The 25,736-nt window shown below is 36.3% G+C and overlaps 1 long non-coding RNA gene across 1 annotated transcript in view; it reads left to right on the top strand.

The window, feature by feature from the left end:
- Positions 1–25,736, top strand: part of LOC140256237 (uncharacterized) — a 173,492-nt gene that overhangs the window by 87,681 nt on the left and 60,075 nt on the right. Inside the window, exon 4 of the long non-coding RNA XR_011904664.1 lies at positions 12,082–12,162. This is a non-coding gene — a long non-coding RNA (uncharacterized lncRNA). The remainder of the gene's footprint in view (positions 1–12,081; positions 12,163–25,736) is intronic.

Raw genomic sequence — 25,736 nt, forward strand, 5'->3', positions numbered from 1 at the left:
TATGATTATTCTTTGCACTGGCAGTTGGAGGTGATCATATTTCTTTACTTTCTAATATGCTGAACAGCTCCATGCCACGTGGTAAGAGCAAATGCCCCATCTCTCAGACGACAGCTTCTGAATGTCCTCCATCCCTTGCTTCTTCATTTCTATCAAGAATGATGTTGGCTTGAATGGACATTGTCAGGTACTGCTGTTTGCAAGCTTGCCTGTCCTTTTTGTCCTGATGAGTGCTTCAAATTTCCCAGACTCTTCTGATCACTTTGAAAAGCTTGAAAGAAAAAGAGTATGTTTTAATCAGGAAGAGTACAGTAGAAACAGCATTAATAGAGGGCATTTAAAGGAAACGTGTTTAGCTAACATTTTGAAGTATTATTTTATGTTCTTTCTTTTGTATCCAGAGTATGGATCTGAAATATACAAGTCTGGCATTTTAGATGCAAAACCAGAGGGATCTATCTGAAGAATATAGAAAAAACTCAGATTTTGGTTTAAAGTAAGAACAAATAAATATGATGTGTAGAAAGTCAAGTGAATAGGACGAATGCTGTAGAGATTTATAAGCCAACCGTATAGCATCTATTATAATTTGCACATTCATTCATTCAGTGGAGTCTAAACAGTTTTATGCCAAAGCAATTCTTATTTATTATGACCTAGGAACCATCTCAAATGGACTTTCTTGAATGAAAGACTCAAAAGCCTATGGAATGGGGAACTAAGTTCAAGGCAAAGATGGACTTAATCATGATGTATATCTTAAACAGTCCTGATGGTTTAGAACAAGACAGGCCATGCTGCGCCCTTATGTGAATGAATTCAGAGCTGATCCTTTTCTGAAACTGGGTGAAAAGAATTCTTGGAACAGCAGTTGAAGGGCTTTGTAATCTTAGGACATGTTAATTTGGTGGGGAATATTTTTCTTTAATTAACCAACTTTTTTCAAGTTTGGTGAGGTAGATTTTCTTTGTCTTTTTTGCATAAAGGTTATAAATGACAATCTACAATCTAACACTATTTAAAAAATACTTTCAGTGCTGTTTTCTTACTAGAACATCATATTTCAGCTGCAGAATTTGAAGAGCTCTGGCAGAAGCTATATTCTAGAGAGGTCTTGTAAGACAGGTAGAAATATGCGCTTATCATTTTTAACTACTGAAAAGTATACAAAAGGAAAATCTCCACATTTAACCAACAGAGCAGATCTGTGTTTCTAAATACTAACTACTGAGGCTTTCCTTAGATTCAGTATTTCCTATTCTCTCAACATAGTGGCTACCTCCTCTGTTTTTCTTGTTGGTTTGCTCTACTTGCTTTTGAATATTTAATATTGATCAGCTCTGCCCTTCACTCTGGGATGTCTGCCAAGCACCTCATGCTAGCTATTACAGGATTAAATATATTTTGTCTATTTGGAAGAAGATTTTTCAGTCTCTGCTGTTCTCTGGCATGCAGCTTACAAGGGTTGCTTTCAAATTCCTTGCCTGGGGCCAAATCACTCCTGCTAACAACAAAACCTACAAGAAGGCCACCAGCAGGGCAGGAATTTTCATGTGGCTTAGAGAGCTGAATGTTTTAAACATCTTCTCAAGAAACAGACAGTTGGACTGTAGGTTGCTGGTCTTAGTGTCATGGAACAGACAGCGTCCCATTAAAACTCACTCTAGTTACACTGCTGCCACACCATTTACCTTTTTTGTACTATTCTAAAAAATGCAACAATTGCTCAGCCTTTCAATTATGTTCCTGTTTTTTCCCTGGAAAGATGGTACATAAATACAGTTATGGCTGGGATAGTTTACTTTCTTTGTGGAGGCTCTCATATGATTCTGTGTTTTGGATTTGGGGTGAAAATAGTCATGGTAATACACCAATGTTTTGGTTGTTGGATCTGGATCTTCCAGTCTAGGTCAATAGGTGGAATTACACTGCATTGCTACTGTCTGGTGTAACAGCTCTGGCTCTCAGCCAGTGTCTAGAAGACAGTGCTGCAGACTTGCTTATGCACTTATATGCTGCTTTGGTCCATAAATGCTGAGGTATTTAAAGCATGGACAGTTCTCATTACAATTAAAGGCCTTGATGTGACAATTGTCTGCTATATGTGGTATCTTGTGTCTTAAATGCAATAAGCTCTATTTCTGTGTGCTGGCAAAGAGCAGTCAGAAATACTACTTTTATTTATAGCCAGAAGATCATGTGCAGTGGCTTAAAGGCACCTTTCTATCTTGTAAGTGGCTCATTGAACACAAGGATTAAAATCCAGACATCAGAGTGTTTTTAAATATTAAGCTGAGCAAATACCTTCAAAGCCTTCCTTTACTTAAGGAATTAATGTAATAGCACCTGCTACTGGACCCATGTTGGAGATTTGGTTGCCAGACCCACTGAAACCAGATAGACCTTAAAGGGAAATTGTACATGATGTTCCAGTCAAATTCTTGTTCTGCAGAGCTGTTTAGGAAACAGAAAGCAACACTGAAATTACTGCTTACATTGTAGATGTTGCATACTTTTATTAATAGAGTCAGTTGTGGTGGAAGAGTCTGGCTTCTGTCCTGAAATTGTGTAGTTCTTTTAGCCACTTTTGCTTCTGCTTCCTTCTTCTATGGTCCCTGTAATATCTTAGCAATATGGAGCTCAGCATGAGCAAACCAGCTGAAAACATACTGTAGACAGTTCTGCCACAGTTTTGCTATTCTCAGTTACCACATTACCAAAGATCAGCAATCATGTTTGGTTGAGAAGAGTGGTGTCACAGTCACAGAACTGAATGTATATGTCCAGATTCCCTTTTATTCACCCCTCCTGATCTCTTAGCTGTAATGTCACATCAGTATCCAAATATTTATGCAACCTTATGTCAGTAGATATTCACTCATTTAATAACTATGAGGGATTAGTTATTCCAGTTCCTCTCCAATAGGCACATCCTTAATTTACTGGGTGTAAGGAATCCAGATGTTTTGATCTACGCTACAAGAAGTTATTTATAGAGATAAAAATTAAATCCAGACTATATGCAGATTCTAGCAGATGAGTAGCTTTCCAGGGGATAAGATAATGTGTGAACTTTGTCTTGACTGCATTAACTATTCAGTGTTATTTCCTGCGTACACACTCCTCTGTTTCAGTACACTATTGTAAATATTAGGGGGTTTATACTTTGCCATTTCTTTCATCATTGGCAGTTACTAAGGAATAGCAGGAATATTAGAAAGTCACTCAATAGTTTACCTCAAGGTACCAGACGTATGTATATTTAAAAATGCCTTCAAATTAACTCCACGGTGATTTCATCATCAGAAAAGAAAGACACTTCCAAAAGTCTCACTTATTTAAACTTTGCAAATAGTGAAGTCTGCAACTTATATGAGCCCTTGTTCTCTGTACTAGTACTAAAAAAGATTATTCAGAGATATTACTTCCATCTAATTAATTTGTGAATTATACATGTATAGTATGTATACTAATCTACATCCTCTTCTGTATCTGTAAAAAAAAAAAAAAAAGAAAAAAGGATATGATAAGAGAATCAAGCAAAGGAAAGTAAATATAGCTCTCTCCCTGTTGACAAAGGTCTGCTAAAAGTGGTTATTGAATTCAGCTGTCTGTAATGGTAGACGATAGAACAGCACACTGGCAGCTATCTATGTTAGTGGCTTTTGCTAGGTGCTGCTTGGTAGCTGAGAATATGCTTTCTATGAGAGGCTATTTTCTTTTTAAAAAATCTGTAGTGCCAGAAAATAAGAGAATATCAACTGTTGATACTTTTCTGTGTAGAAAATTTGACTTTGGCTCTTACCTGTGTCACTATCTTTACAGGATACTAGCAGATGCAACATAGAGTGAATTTCTTCACATTAGGTAAAGAAAAACCTAGAAATGTTGTGAGATTATTTTGCATTAAAACAAGCTGAAATGTTATGAAGTCTTGGGAAGCTGATATGTAAGATGGAAGGTTAAGCATTTATGGAGTTCACTTCTTTCATACAGGCCATACAGGATGGTACAAAGAGTATGGTAAATACACTTATCCTGCATATATGACAATTATAGAATTTCTAACTGTTGTAGCTCAACAATTTATTTTTCATCTTAATTTATAAAGAGAATATATTTTGTGGATGTTTGGTTTTTTTGATTCTCCTTAATCTATGAGAGCTATAGTTCATGTATACATTATTTAGCAATATAGCCCAATGTGAGTGAATCTGTTGAGCAAAACAGTTAGTGCTGAGGAATGACATCCACTTTATTCAAATGTTTTTGCTTCAGACCAATTCTAATTGTTTAAATGCCTGTTTGAAATTGGAGCATGGTAGGAGAACTTTGGGTGCCACCCAAACAGAGGCTAGTTTGTGCTCCTGAAGCTGTAATGAAATGAGAAGCACCCCGGGGTGTAGTTAGGTGCAACAGGTTTTGATGAGCATTCCTTATCTGAGTCTGCTGTAGGCATGTTGGAATACTAGAGAGTACCCCAAGGACACTCTGAATACACCCAGAAGCAATTTGTGTGTTTAAGACTTGAATCTGAAGAATACCTAGAGGGTCGTGGTACTGTCTATGACATGCCCACGTGGCTTTCTCAATGATGTGATTATGTATTCAAAGGCAATATAATCCTAGAAATTTTGACAAATATAGAAAGTAAAGTGATCTTACTTCTGTCAGACTTGCTTTACCCACAGACAGACCACTTTTCTTGCCCAAGTATGCGAGTGAAATTGAGCATTTAATAAAACACTAATTAGAGTAAATACTGTAAAAGCATTAACCTCCATAAGGTGTTTAAATTGAATTCCTGGGTACTTTGGCTCAGTTCCAGTTTTCAATAAGTTCCGATCTAACAGTATCAGATCACCAACTCAAAGGCTCTGATTTTTAGTTTATGGAATATTCCCGTTAATAATGATACCTTAGACATCCATTAAGTCTGGAACATTAATTTTATGGAAAACTTCCAATACAACTCCATTAGATTATTTTTTTTTTTAGCTAAATTAGCAGCATAGGCTTTTAACAAATGTCACAAATAGCTATATTTAATAGGAAAGATTGTCCAAATTAAAGCCGGACCAGAATAGAAAATACAGCTCCCTCTGTTTAAGTCATGACCTTCAGAATGTGTTTAAAAGTTACAAAATAATGAAGCTCTGAGTGATTCAAATACCTTGTTGTTTGATTGTTGTGTGGGCTGAAGTGGATGACTTCTGAATCACTGATGACTTATGAACAACTAATGTTTGCGGGTTTTTTTTCTAACTTACTTCTGGTAGGTGAAATCCCATCGTTTACACAGGATCATACAGTACTTTTGAACATTTAGTTCTCATGTAAGTGCAGTTTATTACACAATACATTTAAAATACCATAAGAAGCACACAAAAAATCTGTAGGGTATTCAGAAGCTTTATTTTCCTTCTCCAGTTTTCATGTTTAGATCCTGTATGGCATGTATGAGCTTCCCTGTTTTCTCCACCAACTTCGTAGCTGCAAATCACCTTCAGCTAGCTGCAGCAGAGTAGGACAAGGATAATCACACCTTCACATTCTATAAGAATCTGCTACTGGGGAAAAGGAAAAAGATTCAGATCAGTGCTCATGAAGGAAAGCACAAGGGAAGCTTAGACATCATGTGCTCTGCCTGGTAAAATTTTGCTCACCTACCAGCAGGCAGATAAGCATTGGTCAGCTGGTAACACAGATTCAGTCTGCGTGAGTTCTTGTTCACAATCAGTACTATGGGAAATGGAGGACAGAGTTGCCACCATGTCCGAGTTACAAAAGAGCATAAATCTGAAGGGAATCAAGTTCCAATTACTTCTTTGCTCTCAGGTTCACTTAGCCCATCTGAACCAGCTGCCATTTTTGCTGTTAAAGGCTTGTCCAGAATGAAGGCATTCAAAACAACTCGAAACATGTTAATATTTTCAGGGTCAGCCAGTGTTAAATTTCCACCAGCTAATGACAAACATAGACAGAACTAATGTTATTAAGTTAAATTCCTTCAAACTGGACTTCTTTATTAGATCTCAGTGAGACTGAAACTTTAAGCCAAAAACAGAGTGCATTGCATTCATTTTGTATGCACGTGTATGTCAGACTGTGAGAAATTCTAGTTAGAATTTTCCATATAACCTGAATAAATTAAGAAATGTAAAATTACTAAAGTCATATGACGTATTTTAATGTATAAAGCAGGAGGGACAAAATTAACATTGATCTTTTGGCTGTAACTCTGCATTTACTAGCTTCCAAGAACTACCTTTTAGTGATTATATATTCTCATCTGTTACATGTTCATTTTAAATCATAAATAATCTTAATTGCATATATAACTTTTTTCTTTTTGCATAACAAGATGTTTTTGTGTATGACACGTCATGCTTTTGTTCTTTTATTATTATTTCCTTCTCTCTCTCTTTTGATAAAACCCAAACTCATTACTCCAGTCACCGTCCCTTACCTGTTGTCAGTACTTTGATGTGGAGGGAGGCTGACATCCCTGCATCTCTGTGCTTTTGGAGATATTCCTCATTTTTTTGTATTTTGAGGAGGAACTAGAGTCACTCTTGGTGAGTTCCAGAGTAAATGTATCAGTAGTATTCACTAGATTACAATTCTTGCTCATGCTAGTGACAAAGCCCAGTAGGTATTCTTGTGTTAAATCTTAATAGTTTTTATTAATTAAGCTATATACATACTAGCATCAGTAACACTACATAACAAAACATTATCAGTAGAATCCTGCCTACTGTGAAATAAAGCATTGTTTAGTTTTCTCTGAAGTATGGATTTCTTAAAGTGGCATTTGCTTCCATCTCGTAAAGTTTTTTATTAACATAAGCCATTGAAATGATCTACTTAAAGTTATAAGCCAAACACTCTGAAGACAGGCAATCAAAGCTAGTGAAAATTGTGAATAAGAAATTGTTTTGTTCTGCTTAGGAATCCACAATCATAGCTATACTTTGTGCTCCACATTACTGGACAATCAAGATAGCCAACTTCAGGTACCAGCTCCGTCAAGAACTTACGGTATCCAGTGCTTTGTTTCCCCTTGTATGATAGATAATATATTTTTGCCATACAACAGGTCATTTCCTCCACTCAGGTGATGAACAGAAATTAACTCTTACACTCTATCATTCCTAAGATTGAAAAAAGTGTTGAGGATGTGGCTTCTCAATCACTTGAGTGCACACTGAGCAGAAAGCTCTTTATAGGATTTAGGTTATTGAATGCGGTCGCCCAGGTTTTAGCAGGAAGTGTGAGTTAATGTTAAATACCATATATAACATTTTGAAATCCTTAAGTGAGGGCTGTAAACATGCCGTGAATGTATTATTTGTGTTACTATAAAAATCTGTAAGGGAGAAATGTTAGTTTGGAAAACTAGAGTGGAAAAAATATATTCCTGTAAACAGTGATACAATAGTGTGACTATGCTCCCATGTAGAGTAGCTTAAGGTAAGCCTTCCACAGTTCAAATAAGCAGTTTAGTAATGTGTTGGTACAGCCTGTACCTTTGAAGTTCACTAGAATAGAGATTTCTCATAAACAGTAAGTTAGAATAGTTGCTTTACAGATGTAGTCCTAAGAGGTTATCCCATGTTATCAGAGTAGGGGAATCTTCCTAATCTTCCTAGGACTTTCAAATGCTCTATGTATATGTTATTGTGTACATGAAGTCAAAGATCTAATTTGCATCTAAAAATAATTATAAAACATTATAGTTAATCAGGATTCCAGTGTCTTCTTGGATGCATAAACGAGGTTTTCTTGTTAATAAACAACCTGGAGACACCAGTTCTTTGATATTAGGATGTCCCGTTTTATGTCAGCAATCCGAGCATTGCCTGAAATTTTTCTAACTTACAGTTTTCAATTTTGCTTCAACAAGAGTCTTGATCCAGGTCTCAGTGGAATCAATAGGAGTATTTCTGTTCACTTAAACAGGAGCAGAGTCAGGGCCAAGGTCAACAATATTAATTTGCTATAGCTTCAGGCAGACATCCTCCTTTTTTTAAAAAGCAAATCTTCACTTCACCTTGCATGTAATTTAATAACTGTGTATAAAGCTTGAAAAGTTACAGTTTCTCCTAGGGATCTGAGAGGATCTAGTTTGGATGAAGTACACATCCTGTCTTCAGAGAGCATACAAAATTAGCTTGGATAGCCTTTTATTTCTCTCTAGGTGGGATTGGTCATTTCTTTGAGCTAGGACCTAATGCAATGTTTTTTCACTGTCTTTTCCTTTAAGGATTAAAGTTTTTTAGTCCTGTCTACACGGATCTTCAGTAGTTGGTTGGCATTTTTCCTAATGCAATTGCCTGGATAATCCACAGTCCTGAAGAGAAATTAGAAAATCATTTTCTGTCTAGGCTTCCAAGGTTCTGTCTGTCTGTCTGCCCCAATCTCTTTTTATTTATTTTTTTTTCTTCAAATACTGTCTGTCTTTTGGCAGGCTCAGAGATTCATAAAATGTTACCTTCAGCACATCAATACAAAAGTGTTGGCAAGCTGGTGACAGCTATTATTTCCCAGTGCCTCAAATTTCAAAGTTCTGATTTACTATAGTGTCCTTTCTTTTTCTTGTACTTCATTTGTCTCCTGGGTCACTACTGCAAAAAATTAGCAGTAGTTTAGCTTTTTGATGTTCAGCAGAACTCCTAGGAGTAAAATAAGCCAGGACTTACCAGTCTAAGATACATGTAATCATGTTATATAAATGGGGATGAAAGCAAAAAGTATTCAGTAAGTTTGGTAAATAGAAGGAACATATTATAAAGTGGAGGAAGGTTCCCAAAGATAACAGGCTGCGAAACAGTAGAGAGAGCTCTTCTCAGTTTCAGAAGTAGTAAGTGGTTTATCTTGTCATGATGGCATATTTTATGTCAAGTGTAAGCACCATCACTTCCTTTCACCTTCGCTGAGCTTTAAATCTAAACTGTCGGTTTTATCAATTTAAATACAAATGTGCCTTGATTTCACATTTGCGTAGGCTGTACCCATAATGTGGAATGCATTATTTTATAAATATAATAATGTGGATCTGATCCAGTAAAAACACAGCCAAATGCTCACTATTTGATGAAGGAAAGATGAGACTTTACATCAGTGCCTCACTAAAAGTGCAGGGTGTTCTTTTCCTACAAATTCCTCAAAGGTGCTGAATGCCCTTCATCTGAAAAAACTGAAAGTTCTCTGTACTCTCAGCATTTATGTCTTTATTTACATCAGTTCTATTGTATTAGTTATATTCCTTAAACCAGGCCTTCTGACTGAGAGGGCATAACTGTCAAGTGGTTACCTGTAGTGCAATAATACCGAAAAGACTGAGGATCCCTATTGGAAATGTGGGACATTATTCTCCTCTTGTTGCTGCGACATACGTGCAAACTGCAGCAAGAATGCTCAGTCTGATTTCATCTGCAGAATAATAGGTATAAGAAAACTCTATCCACTTTGCATATAAATCTAAAAATGGTGATGTGTATCATTCAGATCTGTTTTTCTGAAAAGTAACTCCGAATGATTCTCTTTTTGAATACTTATACTGAGATCTCTACTAAAAGAAGATTATATGCAATACAAACAAAGAAGGACGTTCTTACTTTTCACAGGAAGTGATTGATTAATTGTAGGGGAAAAAGGCTCAAAACCAGTCAAGTTTCACAGCAGAAATACACATCCCATAGAAGTCATTAATAAACCTATTTGTGATAAATTTTTGCTGCAATATAAACACAAATATTTTGTAATGCACTTGGGCTGAAATTCAACATATGGGCTCTATAGCAGTTTCCAAAAAGGGGAGTAGTCCTCATCAGCTGACGATGACATCACAGGAACAATTTCTGCCACCATACCTCCTGTGCAGCTACCATACTTATAAACTAACTATTTATTTGTTTATTAGCTGTTGCCCTGCTGGGTAGATTGGTCCTGGGCAAAAGCCTAGTAAAAGGAGAAAAGGAAATTTTCATGGGGTAGGGAAATCAGATCAACCACCCTTTGCTTTCTACTAAGCATATTGGCTTGTGCATCATTTTACTTAATGTGGTGTATACAGTGTATATTTTTCTCCTTTATCTCATTGCCACTGTTTTTTGTTTAGGCCCGCCTCTCTATGCTTTCCCCTTTTTCCCCATTCCCCCTTTCCCAGGCATGGGTCCATGGGTCCCTCCAGCCCACTTAGACACAGAACCAGGCTGAACCAACCCATAAACCATTGACATTCATCCAACTACTAATTTATGTCAAATGCCATTGCCAGTTTAAAACTTACAGAGATGCTAGAGGAGGTGACAAATAGAAGAGGATTCTATGAATTGGCTGATTTTTCTGAGTTGTGTCCCTTTTTCATTGATCTTGTCTGTGTTTAAACATTTATTTATTTATTTTCCTGGTTTAAAGGTCTAAGTCATGATAATATTGAGAATTTAAAACTCCTTAAAAATACTTCCACAAAGAGTAATATCAAATTCTGGAATCAGTATAGGAATTAGAGATGGAAGAACTTATGTGAATAAGATGGGGAACAAGGCAATTAGTAGCTTGTGGTGTCTGCCAGCAGTTGTTCTTTGGGAGGGCTGGAAAGTATGGAAATGATTGTAAGAGTGGTTCGTCTTAACAACTAGCAACCTAGCAGCTGGTTGATAGAGACCTGATTTGATTGCAGTTTGTCTAAAGTAAGCAGTTATTTGGAGATTGAAGTAGATCATTGAATTGAAATACAAACTGCACTCCTCTGTGATCTCCTTCACCACCCCTTGAATCCTCTGTGAATTCACTTGAAGTTCTCCAGCATGTTTCATTTTTCTTAATCCTGTCCTTTTCAAGCAAAATTTAATTCGTGTACTTTGGTTTAATTCTGACTCTCTGTGTGGTAACTGCTGAGTCACGCCCTGAACCACTGATTGAGCACCTGGGGAAAGGACCGGGTCAGCTCTGCGAGCACAGGTGAAGGCAATTAGTAGTGAACAGTGATCAGAAGGGGTGGAGCCTGGCTGCACCTCTCTTAGACCTCACTTAAGAGTTGACTGACACTGTGGAAGGATCTCTGGTTGGAGATCTGTTCCTTGTGGAGTTTTCCCTATGAGCTTAGACTTTTAGAGATGGGTGAGTATTTATCCTTTTTCTTTGTAACACTTATTCCATTGTGCTGGTTCTTTTGTCATTATATCTTATGCAGCATCATTCCATTTTGTTGATCTGTTTGTCACATTCTTTAAGTCTGAATGTTTGGAAAAGTCACTGGCGTTTTAAATGCTTACTTAAGCCTCCTAAAATTTTAAAGTTATCTCAGAACACTGTAATCATGTCCTTCGTGAAGGTCTCAGAAGCCTGCTTGTCTTCAGTAGTAAAATGCATATGAATAAAAACAGTATTTAGAAGTGTTGCTCCACCTGTGGTTAACTTCAATTTTTCAAGCCCAAATATAATTTGAGTGTATGCTGCTAACAACTAGGTAGTAAAAGGCATGCATCCCTATATAGGGTAAGCTTTGCATAAGGCCATTGTTTCTCCTTTATGTGATAAATAAATCAGAATTTAAATATGCTTTAAATTAGTGTATCTCTCATGAATTCTGTGAAATTTAAATAACAAGTTGAGGATTGTAGAAGTTTCTTGTTAAACTCTACTAAGGTAGAATTCTTCTTGTGCTGCTGAAGAACTGAGGGCAAATAAAATTGACACAAACTGCAATGGTAGCAAAGAATGAATTACTCAATTGTGCAAATGGTCAGAGGTGGTGAAAGTCTTTTTGCACACAGTTATTACTCGCTCTGACTTTTTACAAACATCAGTTGTCAATTTGTTGTCTGCTGGCAAAGCTCTTTTGATAAATGCAATGCTTTTAAAGGTTGAAGTCTTCAGTCCTTGAAATGTTGTGTAGTGTAGAAATTGATGCAGAGAAATCTCGAGGACAAATACAGGACCAGTCTTTCCTTTATAAGACAAAGAGACCAATAAATAAAGAACAGTTGTAAATTGATCTATAAATTGTAATGCTCGTTAGGACACTGCCCTTAGTTTTCTAATCATTGTATGTATTTGTTACTTTTTTTCCAGCAATGAAGGTGTTAACCCAAGTTGTAATTGGAGAGTGGTAGAAAATTGGCACAGCTGTAGGAGGTGAAGAATCAGGAACAGGTGAGTCAAACTTTCTTGATAGAAACATCATTGGAAAGAACAACTCTAATCTGCTTTCAGGAAAGAATAGAGAAACTTCTGGCAGCTGAATAATGGTCATAAGGCTCCAGGTAGGATGGATTTTTAAGAATAAATGGTTTTCTGTTTCAGGGTAGTAGTACGTGCAGTGTGACCTTTGAGAATTTGGGCAGCCAACCGGCTGATTAAGTTGGTTTGTTGCAGTTTGAGCAAATGTTCCTTTCCAGCACAGTGTTCTACAACATTGCCCTGGAGGACTTCTGAAGTGGTGTGTGTGGACTCTGTAATTATAGAGTAGTTAAGTTTATGCAGAATTGCATATTTTTCAGCATAGAAATATTATTGGTGTAGAAGTGGAGTGTTGCTGTTATCTAAGCCTGTCTGGATATTCAAAATGTGAACTAGGTAATTCAACTTTGTTATTGGTAGTTGTGCCAAGTATCAGGAGTGAAGACTGGGTGCTTTAGAAATGCTTAAAGTCTGTAAGAGGATCCTTAAAGGATTAGAAGCAAAGTAAGAAATGTGAAGTCTGCTGTGCTTCACAGACCCTAGAGCTTTGCTTCCTAAATAGTCCTTTTCAAGAAAAAAACTTAATTTTTTATGTTTAATTTTTAAACACTGTTAACTTGCTATTGTTGTGTTTGCTAACAGTCATCCTTGGGCATTGCCCTGGTAGTACTTCTGAGGACCTATGTGCCCTTGGTTCCCCTTCCAATAACAGCTGGCTTGCAGCCTGTTCTCTGCTTTGATGACACTTGTTTTTAAAAGCTAAACATTTCTATAAAATGTGGAAACGCAGATCACTTTGCAGTCAAAAGCTTTTTGACAAGCTCTGATTGTAGCTCTCTTTCATTTTCTACACACAACGGTAATTTATGCTTAACTCACTGCACTGATGGAATCTTTATTACAAACAAATGACTGAACTGTTTAAGGCTTAACTCTTCCTTTTTGAAAGTGTAAAAGGTTGAAGGTTGTTCTTGTGATCATGAGTTTCATCCTTACATTTAGAGTGGCAAATGTGTATTTGACTGTAAGGTCCTGGCTTAGTAGAGACCCCAGGTGCACCTTTTATCTTGCTAATTGAAGAACTGGAAGAAACAGCTGTGTCAGTGTTGTTCTATCTTTGCTACTTAACTGTGAATGTTTTTCTCAAGTAATAGGCTTGGTAGCTTGGGTAAACTTGTATGGTGTTGTGTGTCTTCTGTTATGCAGATTTTAAAATTATCTATCCTGTGTTCAATTGAATTCTCAGTAAGCCTCATGGCAATGGAAAGGTATATTAATTTATTGGAGCAGCTTCTCAGCTTTCAATGAGACAGAAGACTAGGTATGATTTTATATAGTGAATATGTTTAAAATGAAATTTCTGTCATTAATGTTGTTTGGTCTAGAAGCCCTAAGGATGAGGCATTTGCATTGTTCGGAAATACTAATTAACTCTGTAACTTGTAATAAAATCATAGAATCGTTAAGGTTGGAAAAGACCCCTAAGATCGTTTAGTCAAATTGTCTACCTACATTCAATATTGCCCACTAACCCATTTCCCTAAGTATTACATCTACCCTTTCTTTAAATACCCCTAGGGATGGTGACTTGTTATTGAAACCTTATTAAACTTTATCCTTCAAAGCTTAAAATCGATATTCTTCTGCAGTGTGTGTTTCTTTAGTACATGTTACTTGTGTATGTGTAAAACAGGAAAGGGAGCAAGGAGGAATGATGATGGTAGTTACTTTGGCACGGCTATTTATTATAAAGGGGACACAAACTTCTTATGGAGAAGTTTCAAGGTAAATCTAGTATCTTCAGAACCAGCTCTACGTGTTTGTTTTTTTTTTTATCCTGCCCTGAATGTCCTTTGTCTCAGACGGCAACAAAGGAATAGCACATTATTGCATAGGTAGGGAGATCCTGTTTTCACAGGTATAATCTTCTTCAGGAAAGTACTTCCTATGAAGTAGCAGAGGAGCAGAGTACAAGTTCCTGTGTGTTTCTGTATCTTGGCAGTCATGCATACCAGCTTAAAAAATAGTTGGCTAGAACTGCATTTGTCTCTTCTCCATCAGATTGCGATGTGTGGTTCTTTACAGCAGTAATAAAGGTACTCAGGAATAAAAGGATTTTTTTTTTATTTTTTTTTTTAATTGTACTCTTTGTATCTCTTTGTAGTTTCCATGGAAATAAATAGGAGGCATTACTTTCAGAGTGGCTTATGTAATAATGTTTTATCAATACCTTACCAGTTTATATCAGCTAAGCAGCTGCACCTGCATTAGTCAAAACAAAGCTTGAATTTTTGCGTGCCTGCCCCACCATCTAAATGCATCAATCACTCTCATTTCTGAAGGCTGATAGATGGAGCACTTTGGCTTTCCACTCCTTCAGAGTATGTCATAAGAAGGCATAACTGGATGTCATAGACTTGAAAAGCCTTACATTCCAAAAGGCCTTGCTCCAGTACATTTACTCTCCTTGTTTTGTTTGGCTTGGTATGTAATGGAACCAATATAAAAATCTGAATCTTTGTGCACGTTGAAAATCAAGGTGAAGCCTTCTTTCACTCTAGTATTTCTGGTGAAAAATACTCTATTATTCCCATGTTATCTTTATATATGTAACTTTGTGTGATAGTTTGGCTGTTCTCAGCAGAAGTGCAGATGGTGACTCCTGGCAGACGGTGTTATTGAAAGACATTATGCTGCATGTGTACAGGTTGTTAAGCTAACTGACAGTTTTTATGCAGCATAGACTGCTGAGATTCTGGAAGTCAACTACCAATTGCAAGTCAGAGGTCAGCTGGTTCCTTAGAAGGCTCAAAAATCCCAGTCTTTTAGCAATGGTGCTGTATGCTCCTCACTGCTTGTTGCCTTGAAATCACAACAGTGAGAATCAAGAGTCAGTTGTCTGCTGTAATCAGATTGTGGTGAAATATAGATGTGCAGCCAGTGAGGCAGTTAGATATACAGGATGTAAGGCAGCATGGGAACAGTCCACATCTTCCCCAATCAATACTGGTAAAGTCAAAGGAGCTTTTTAACTGTGTATGATCTATCTTGTACAAAAAAGGGAGGGAGAAAAAAAAAAAAAGGGAATTTGATGTGTCTGTTCACAGTCCGTAATTGAAAAGAATCGCAGTCAGTGATGAGGTGTTCCAGAGGAGGTACTGCTGTGACTAGGGTTAAATCCATTTTTATGATTAAAAAGATGAAGTAACCAGCATACTAATAACGCTTTCAGTTTAAGACATAGCAAATAGCCCTTTGGACAGGGCAAGCTTTTTTACTGCATAAGAATGCAGTAAAAATAAGAAAATAACAAAATGGAACTTGTGAAGAGGATGAATGTGGCCTCTGTTTCAGGGGAAAAAAAACAAAACACACACACACAAAAAAACATCTTTCATGTTGATATTCCATTGGGAGAAGGAAACTGGCTACTACTGAGGACAAATGCTGAGGCTGCTAGTGAGTGTGCATGATATGTGCTAGAATTTTTGTCAGTAGTGCTCACATTTTCAATGGTGTCCAGTATTTCCTGTTTTATTATATGGCTATGTGCACAAAACATGGAAGAACATGTTATCACTGAGATTCTCCTCTTTGAGAGGAAGAATAAGGGTGGTGAATGCCATTCCTTATCCTCCTGATATCCTGTCAAAGAGGAATGCTTGTCTCTTGTTCTGCTTAAACTAGAATGAAGAGTGGCATCCTGGAACACATCATCTCCATTTGAATAGGTTTGAATCAGCTGGAGACAGTTGCTTATAATTGAGATGATAAAGAAATTAGAACAGATTAGTTAAATCTTTTCTAAGATATTACTTTTGCTTTAGATATAGGAGTGTGTGAGGTTTTAGGGTATAAGGCTTAAAGAAGCACGAAAGGACAGAAGTCAAAGTTAATAAGCAATCTGGAATGGATGCCAGAATGCTAATGTGTGAAATCTACTAAGGATTTGGATTAGCCACTTCAGGAACAGGAAGAAAGTCCTACAGTGGAGGATTTTGAAATGCAATAGTATTGGCACAGGGAAAAATCTGTGTAATGAGTGTGTGAGAAAGGCAATAAATGGATTATAAAGCTGTACAACTGATAATATTTAACCTCTATGGCATACGCAGTGATCTGATATTCTGGTTATTAAATTAAAGGTCTAATTTCAATATTTCTAACTTCACTATAAATATGAGGAACAATTGTCTGATTAAGAAAGCAAGTACTTCTCATGCAATGCAGAATTACAGATATTTTTGTTCCTCTTAACGATATATTTCTCAACATGAGAAGTTAAAATTCAGTGCATGTGTTCTTCCATCCACATATCTTAATTTGCTATGTGGGGGGAAAAAGGAAAAGATGTTTCTTTCCTGCAAGTGTATCAAATCAGCAAATTCACATATTGCTGATGCTTTGTTAATAGGCTTATGTCAAGTAAACTAGATGTAGGGAAAGCTAGTGGGTCAAATATCTGAATGCTTGTGATTAATAATGTAATTATTATTACTTGAGACAAGAATTAGTTACCAGTAGAGGGTGGTAATTTTTGTGTACTAAGACTCAAAAAATCCTATGCCCAAGTTTAGGGGGTATTTTGAAGCTAATAGATTAAGCAGCCTTAAATACATCTGAGGTTGTGTGACAGATCAGAGTAAGACTTAGGGTCCTGAGTCTTTTTTTTTTTTTTTTTTTTTTTTTTTTTAGACAGAGAGATTTGTATTTGAAGGTTTTTCTTCCTCAGTCCTTCTTGTTCTTAAATTGAGGACATTTAATTGTTTCTTCTTGGTCACGTCTTCTGAACCAGTGAAAACTTGTGTTGCCATCTTTTGCGCTACGATGCTGTTGAGCCACATCTCCCTTCACAGACAATATTCTAGCTAAGGTCTTATCAGTGCTGCAGAAAGCAAAAAGACGCCATGCATCTTGCAGTCCACACTCATGTTTATGTATCCCACTGTGATGATTGCCCTTTTGGAGCAGCATGACATTTTCTTATGTTCTCTGATGCAGCTACTCAAATAGACACTCTGAGGAAATATTTGAGTCACAGATAACACAAAAGAACATGATTAACTGCACTCAATTCACAGTGTCCACAGACAAGGAACCTTTAGTTTTTCAGGGCATTTTTTATGTCTAAGTTGTTATTTAAGTAACTTCAGGCCTCGCCATTTCATTCTATTAATTTTTTTCTTGATGAACAACGTTGCTGTCTCTGATTTATATACTGGGAATTGATTTAAAGCTATAGCAGCCTATGTTGTGCTGCCTTATTGGTACTATTCAAGGTGCATATTTAAACAACAGTAATCCAAACAGAGATCCTATATAATGGAATAGAGGAATGAAGAGGGGTAGTCCTGTGGTAAACTCGGGCCGTTTTTTGGATGAAGGATATATGCGTTATGAAGTCCATTAGGATAATGTTGCACAGTCTGGTAGTTCCCTCAATGCTTCTTAATTTGATGAATGATAGAGATTAAAGAAAAAATGGTGACATTTTGTTACTGCTGTAAAATTGCTGAAAAATCCTATCCCACTTTTCCTAATCTAGCAGTCTGAAGCTAGCTCTCTGCTGCCAGTTGCATCTGTGGTATAATGTGGTAATAAACTAGCAGTGTATCTGTGGCATGTAATGTAATGTTTATCTGAGTAGCTCAAGCAGTAGTTGGTTCATATTAAAGGCTTAGTGCACTAGGAATTTCTCTATCCTTTTTTTCCACTTCTTCCCCCCCCACACCCAATATCTCTTATTACCCTCATCTCTCCCTTCTTTTCTCCAGTATTTTGTTAGTGTTAGCTTCTTATGTTTTGGAAGGAAAGGGAATTGAAAATTTCTGATTGGTTGCTGAAGTTGGAATTACTATGCCAGCTGGAAATGTGTTATCTGAATGAATGACTTCCATCTTAGATTAATTCTTCTATGTAGAAGGTTATTAATTGAAGAAAATGTGCATAATATCTTGAAGTAAATGAGGTAAACTGTTTCCACTGTGTAGTCAAAGTACAGAAGTGAATACAGCCTGATTTTTTTCCTTGCCGGTTACTAATCTAGTTTACTTGTAAAACTGAGTGTCGAGCAGGTCTCTTTATATTTTTCTTTCTCCTTTGACCTTGTAATGTAATCTGATGGCAGACTGAGATTTTTAAATGGTCAAATGATGGGCTTTTGCAGTGGAATTGAGTGCAGTCTGAATTTGGTTCCTTTTTACTACGTAGTGTTACAGACCAGCTTCACTGAAATCTGATCACATAAGAGTTAATGGCTTTTCCCCCACCCATTGGACAAAGAACAACCTCTGGTGCATTTAAAACATTATTATACAACTATTGAAGCACTCCCTGTGTCCTAAATGTTTAGAAAATTGGTTGGAAACAACATATTCAACAAAGCAGACTCTCATTCACTCTACTTCCTGTAACTTAAAAAAAAAAAAAAAAGGAAAAAAAAAAAAGAAAAAAAATAGCCCAAGCCATTGCTTTTATAAACCATTTAATACAGTTTATGATAGCAATAATCCCCTTGAAATTGGTTATATTACTGTAGTTTGTTATGGTGTTAACTGCCCTTGTCTTCAGCTTGGTCCATTAACTGAAAATCCAGCCATTATCTTATAATAGGATGATTCCTCCAGGATTATTACCTTACTCTCTGTTTGTTGAAGATTAATATTCTTGTAGGATAGTGGAACAGTGTCAAAATGTGTAAAATAAATAATATAAAAGTAAAACTGTTTTTTATTATAAGTGATATATGTTTGCAGGATATCTCTGAGGCTTACACATAGTGTCACAAATAATGAAATAAACTAAAGATGGAAAGCAGCAGGTTTTTTTTATGAAAAAGAACATTTGTTGTTCCAAATAATTAGTGGCAAGTGATGAGACACGAGGAAGGTATTGTTAAATGTGACAGTCTTAATAATGAGGAATTAATGTTTGATTCTCACTGTTCTGCTCAATGGGAATTTTGCCAGTGACTTTGTTGGAGAAAGATCCAAGGCCAAGAAGGCAAGGAGAGAATTATGTTATATCTTTTGTATAGCATTGAAATGAGATGAGATAAAAGAAGTCATAAGCAAAAGACTACTCAAGCTAGTGCCATCTCTATAAGGAAAAAAAGCTGTTCAGTGAATTTGCAGATCTGTTCACTTCTGATGCTGGAAATCCTGAAAGGGCTCCCTAAGTTATGTCTTTACCATACTTTCACGACCTATATTTTCAGTCCCTGAAGTCATCTTTTTTTCTTTCAGTAACACAATGCCAGATCGGAAAGAGATTTATTATTAGCTATGCAACACTATTAATTAATCCTGCAATTCACTCTATCAAAATATTCTGTCATTCATAAAATTCTGGTCTAAGCTGTGAAACTAGTGCTTCTTCCAGCTTCATCAGACTTGCATTTTCTTCTCTTACCCTTCTTAAATGTTGTCAGTTCGTCTGCTAGGAGCTGTCAACCCAAATGCAAGGAAATTATGAAACAGTGTAAGGATGTATGTACAGCCTCTAAAGTGTACTCATGATTTCTTTTACTAGTCATTGAAACTTGCTTTGTCTGCAGTGTGTTTCTCAGAGCAGGGAAGTCTCTGGAAATCCTTTTTCCTGCTTTGTATAAGGTATCTTTATTTTGATTACCACTTCTCTGAGACTGAAGAGGGAAACTTGACAACATGAATTTACTTGTATTTATGCCTGGTGTGTTATCAATCTTTTTCATAAATAATGGTACCTACATGTTACAGTACAGCATATATTTCTGTACCTTTAAGAGAGTTAAACTGGTAATTCCATATGATCAAGAAATCATATATTGGGAAGCAAGTTGCCAGGTATTTGCCTGTGATCTCCTGATGAATAGCAAATTAAATAATAAGCACTGCATGTTCTTTTATGCTTATCTGCTAAGGAAAGCTGCGTTATAGACTGAAGTGCTATCATTCTTCTGGAAACAGTTGTATTATGGATGAGAAATTACTCCACTATGCAATTCTTTTTTATTGGTTATGGCTGTGTTGTATACGACAGAAGACTAAATCATGCTTTTGAAGAACATGCATGTTTCTCTAATGCTTACTGTGTGCTTTTCTGTATTCTGTTTTGCAACTGAAATCTAGCAGAACTCTCTCAAGTCTGAGAGAATGTACTCTTCCTTTAAATCTGCTGTATTCAAGAAGCTGTGCCTTATGTGTCTCCAAATAGGAATCCCAAAATGCATTTTCTATTTGAATTATTATTTAAGTAGTATGTGTCAGCATCGTGTGTTGGTCATGAGTCTTCTGGAGCTGTAGTTGTCAAATTGTATGGAAACAAATGGCTGCTGGGTTTAGTAATGTTTATTCAAGAATTTTCCCATTGTGTTCTTTTCCTTCTTCAAAGCAATATTTGTAAATAATTAAAATAACAATCTTTAGAACACTCCTAGTTTATTTTCAAAGAAGAGGACATCTGAATTAAGCTCTCATTGGAGTTCGTATCTGTATTCAGGTGTTGCCTCTATATGATGGAATTGAGAAGCAGCATCAGGGTTAAGACTGGAGACTTAATAGGCAGTATGTACAATGTGTTACCCCAGCTGCTCATAAAGACACAACTGAAATCTCTTGAAGTCCTACCTGACATGATCATCCAAATTGGTTGAGCATTCTTCTGCTTGAATGAATCAGACAGGAACCAATGTACCCACTCTTGCTGTGGTGTAAGCACTTCAATCAAATTGTTATTAGGTCATAGATAACTCGTGCTAGGTTCAGTAAGCAGTTTGCAGTGGTTTATTTGATCAGTTGTAGTTAGTGATGAAGAGTTTCTTGTCATATGGTGTCCAGCAGCATGATGCCAATCTACCTTGCTAACTGATACAGATGGCTTTTGTAGGTTACAAGGTACAGTAATGAAGCTGCTGTGGATCTTGCTAAGGGTCCCTTAGATGTGTAGATCAAAACTCGTATCTATTAGGGGAATCGGAAAGGTTGGATGCTATACTTTATTTGATGCTTTCAAATTATTTGACACGATGTATTTGGGGGATTGGCAAGGCCCTGTGTTCATGTAGCTCAATACTACAATTTAAATTTTCCTTCTTATGATAGACTCCAACATAATAATAATAATAAAGGGGAAAGAATAGTACAGCTTATTCTGGAGTCGAAAGTATTCACCTAATTTTGTAAGTCAGGTGAGCGATTAATCTTCTAAAGAACTGGCAATGCAGAACAGTTGCATCCAGTTTCACTTCTGTGTTGCTGTCAAGGAAGATGTGTTTGAGGTGGTCATAACTGTGTATGTACAATGTGTTAGGGAAATAAGTAAATATACTACTTTGCATTTTCTAAAACATCTGTGATGAATAAGATGCTTGCAGAAGGGCAAAAGAAATATAAATTTGAGTGCTCGCTTTGTCATTGAACAGTTATGAATGGCTATGGATTTGTATCAAAGTGATTCAGAAGTTTTTAATTACCTTCTGCAGTTTTCAACAAAATGCATGTTTTTAGCACAGATCTGTTGTACTGAATCTTAGCATGCTGGATGCAGTAATTATATCTTCTATATAGTTCACTGACCAGAATTTTATCTAGCAAAAAACCCCAAAAATCTAAAGTAGGTTATAGTTGCCACCTCTGATGACTTTTCCACTTTTCTCATGGTCATCATATGCTCTAAAATATAAAAGGCTGTTTATTTAACAAGATACTTGAGATAAGCATGTCTGAGCATTCTATATTATATTTAGGTTAAATATTTTCTTCATGGCTTCAGTGAAAACCATTTTTTCTGTCAGTGGCTGAGCTCTATTTGGGAGCCTGTGTGTCTTCATGGCCTCTGACCATAGCAATTATGGTCAGAATTATCAGAAGTTAGTTTGAGGAGTTGGTTCTTCAAAAGCTTAATGACCTGTGCCTGGCTGAAAGCAAGACAGTTGTCACTGATCATCAGTAGTCTGTCAAGTTGGTTGAATGAGACATCTCATTATTTCTCCCCTATGTAGAAGGACTGAACAGTCACACTTGACTCACAGGCACAGATGTACAGGAAGCTGTAGTGTCGAATGTCCCAGGGATAGCAAAAATATATGGGTATTATTGTACTGAAGCTATTAATGATGGCAGTGCCTAGTGATGTTGTGTTGCAGGCGGAAGTGGGAAGAGAATGTTCGTGGAGGAGATTTTCTCTTCCAGCTTTTTCACCTCCTCAGGCCTTCACTTAAGCTAATTGGCACTGATACTAATCCATGAAATGAGGACATAAAACAAAGAAGAGCTTAACATGGAAAAATATCACTCAGCTTGTTTTGAAGAAGTTGATGAACCAGGGAGAAAAATAAACTTTGTTTAAACAAAGAAATGAAGTAAATTATTCTACAAGATTTCTTTCTGCAGATAGATTTCTTGCAAGATTTCTTTTTGCATATAGGTGACATGAACTTTAATAGAAAGCAAATATCATGGCTTTTTATTTCCAGTATCTCATAATTTTATGTAAGAAGTCTGTCCTGGAATATAAAAGTCTGTCTAATGCTCTGACAAGGAGGTATAATTTTACTGATTTTGAAAAATATTCAAAAACTAAAATGATATGTGATTGAACAGCTGTATAGAAATAACTAATTATTTTGCAAGCTCCTTTCTGTCCTTTGATAACTCTAATTTGACCTGTAGTAGTAAAATGAAGTGTTTGAAAGTAGTAACCCTAATAACAAATAAAAAATAATTCTGTTTTCTGTATTTGTAATGGAGTCACTCTAACGTTTACCACATTATAGCTGCATCCTTCCTTTAGTGTTACGCTTCCCCTGCAGAAAATCAGAAATCTCCTAAATCAACACAGTAATTTGAACAAACTGATTTTGAAATAACATAAGGATAAACGTGCCTGTTCTCTTTTTGAATACTGACACCAATGGAAAATCTGAAATATATTAATATCAGAAAGGCAACACTACTGAGTTACTTCACGCATCTTACTTCGATCTATCTCTTTCTACTATGCATGTTTACACAGAAGTCAAGATGAGATACCAGAATTGTGTTAATCTTCAAAATACTTGACCACCACACAGTAGAAACTATGTATGCAGACAGTCTGCATATTTATATCTCATACTGTGATTTTAACATTAACAGAACTAGTAATGAATATTCATGTGTATCAGTCATGTTCTAATTAAAATACTTAGACATCGACATGTAGGGCCTGACTTGCTGCTTCTGAGTTGTTAAAAGAAATTGTTCTAATGTTCCATGTATTAAATGGGTGTCTCGCACTAAAAGCAGTAGTAACAGGAGCACCAGTGTAAATTAATGTCCCTAAAGAAAAAGACAGTTTTAGAGCATTGTACGATGACCACAAGTGATCTTCTCACACATGTGCTGTCAGAATGTTTTCATGTCTGTTTGTGTCATAGTCGCTAACACAGAGGGATTAAGATCCAAATTTCAGTAATTATTTGGCTGCCAAGCACTATAGTACACAGTCATTTTTACGTATATGAAGGTTCTGGGTTGAATTTGTGTGATAGGATGGAGAATCTTTTTGCTGCGTAGTTGTTAATGAATTTTGAACTAAACTTTGAATGAACTAAAGAGGTTAAATGCTAAAGATGATAAATGTAAAGTCGGTCCATAATTAGTAGAATTATCTGAAGTTAGAGGCAACACAGGTGCTGGAGGTGGAGGTGCCTTAAATACCAGCCCATAGCTACCTGAATTGTACTCCATCCACCTGCATCCCGTTCATAAATACATTACAGACAAGCTGTGTCACAGAGCAGGGAACAAGTTAGCCTGGGTTGATGCTTTCTGTCTTAGATTCAGTCCCTCTGATGAGGAAATGATGATCGTAGTATGAAAAATATTATAAAGTTGTCACTTTCAGAGTTAATGACTTCTTCTAATGTTTACATGGTTATGGGAAACTTTGAGGGCTGTTATGCTGTTCTCCTTCTAGCCATCCTTTTCAACCCTATATTTGCTAATTTAATCTCATTTGTACCATTGTACTGCTTTACTTTTGCTTAGGAATGACATTTTTTTTTTTTCCCCCCATCTCCAGTCTCTGTTAATAGTATCACTGCCTCTCAGCCAGTTTGAGGTGCAGAACTCTTAGTATTTTTCTTCTGTTTTTTTTTTTAAAGGAAGATTTTTTTCTTTAATGCTTTAGGCATTTTCCTATGACTGTGATATAACTTCTTATGAGCTCCAGAGGTCCTTGAGAAAAAGATCGTTCTCTGATCATTCTTGAGCAATTGCCAACTTGCCAAAAATACAGGGAGAAGGTATAGGATGTCTGCTTTTCCAAAATATATATATATTTTTTTGCATAGTAACCATCTTCTTAAGTGACAAAAAAGTGTACAAATGTACTCAAACTGTATATTTTTTCCACTGGGCTTTATATCGTTGCCTTGCTGATTTATTTCAAAATGGTGGGGAATAATTAATCCAAACTAGTGTAAGTGATAGTAAAAAGTGTGTACCATTTCAGAAGATACCTTTACCTTTACAAGCTGACAAGAAAGGAAGTCATGAAGTTCTGAAACTCCTGCATAGAAACACTCAGTTTAAATAAACCTAAATCATCTGCAGCCAAGAATAGTTGTTTGCATATATTGACCAGGTCAATGCAGAAGATGCTTTATTTTTCCATGGCTTATTTAAATGGATAGTAATTTCAGTTGATACAGTTGAATCTGTAGTGCATTTTCAACTGAATATCTTCACACTAGCAGAAACTGTCAGAAATTCCTTTCTTAATTTCTTCATATTTTGTGCAGTAATACTTAGTAATATGACACTAGAAAATTTCTTGTCTTATCTTGGTGGAGATAGTATCCTGTCACTGACAGTGAGAACGTATGTGCAAGTGAAAACAGCTATTGCAATTTTAAGATACCACTTTCTAATGAGTCCTTGTCATGTTAGTGAGCTGTTTCACAACTAGAAATTACTATGCCAGTGCCTGAACTGGTGTAACTAATGAGTGCTCCTTTATTTACCACACTGCAAAAACAGCTTTGATGTATGAGCTTCAACCTCCATTTGCTTTTTGAGCCCTCAAAATTGATTTGGTGTGTTGCCTGAGTTGTGGATTACATTGTTAACAAACTGATATATGTATTTTCATTACTGTAGTATTCGTGTCATTTGTGAGCAGGGGTATGTCTACTCTATTTTTACTAGGTTTTAACATTTAGTCTACCTGATAGACAAAGTTTACTACTTAGAATCTGTCTATGGTTTCAAGTATACATAGGCACTCTGTTAGAGAATGTCAAATGTTTCTCTCCCTCTTTTCTAAGATACATGTAAGTTTAGCATCCAGATAGATTAAGAAATATGCACCAAAACCTAGAATTTTCAGTCTTTAATAAACCAAACTGGTAGAAAAGTGGATATCAAGCAAAACAAAAACAAAGAATCAAATCCCTCCTTCCCTCCTTCCAGAAAGTACTGCTCTTATGATCATTATCTTGTTCTCCTCGGGTTGGAAATCTATGAGAGCATAGGTTTTGTATTGACTATTAACTGCAACTACTGGCATGACTGGACAAAAATGAA

This window comes from Excalfactoria chinensis, chromosome 9, assembly GCF_039878825.1.
Source record: "Excalfactoria chinensis isolate bCotChi1 chromosome 9, bCotChi1.hap2, whole genome shotgun sequence".
NCBI lineage: Eukaryota > Metazoa > Chordata > Aves > Galliformes > Phasianidae > Excalfactoria > Excalfactoria chinensis.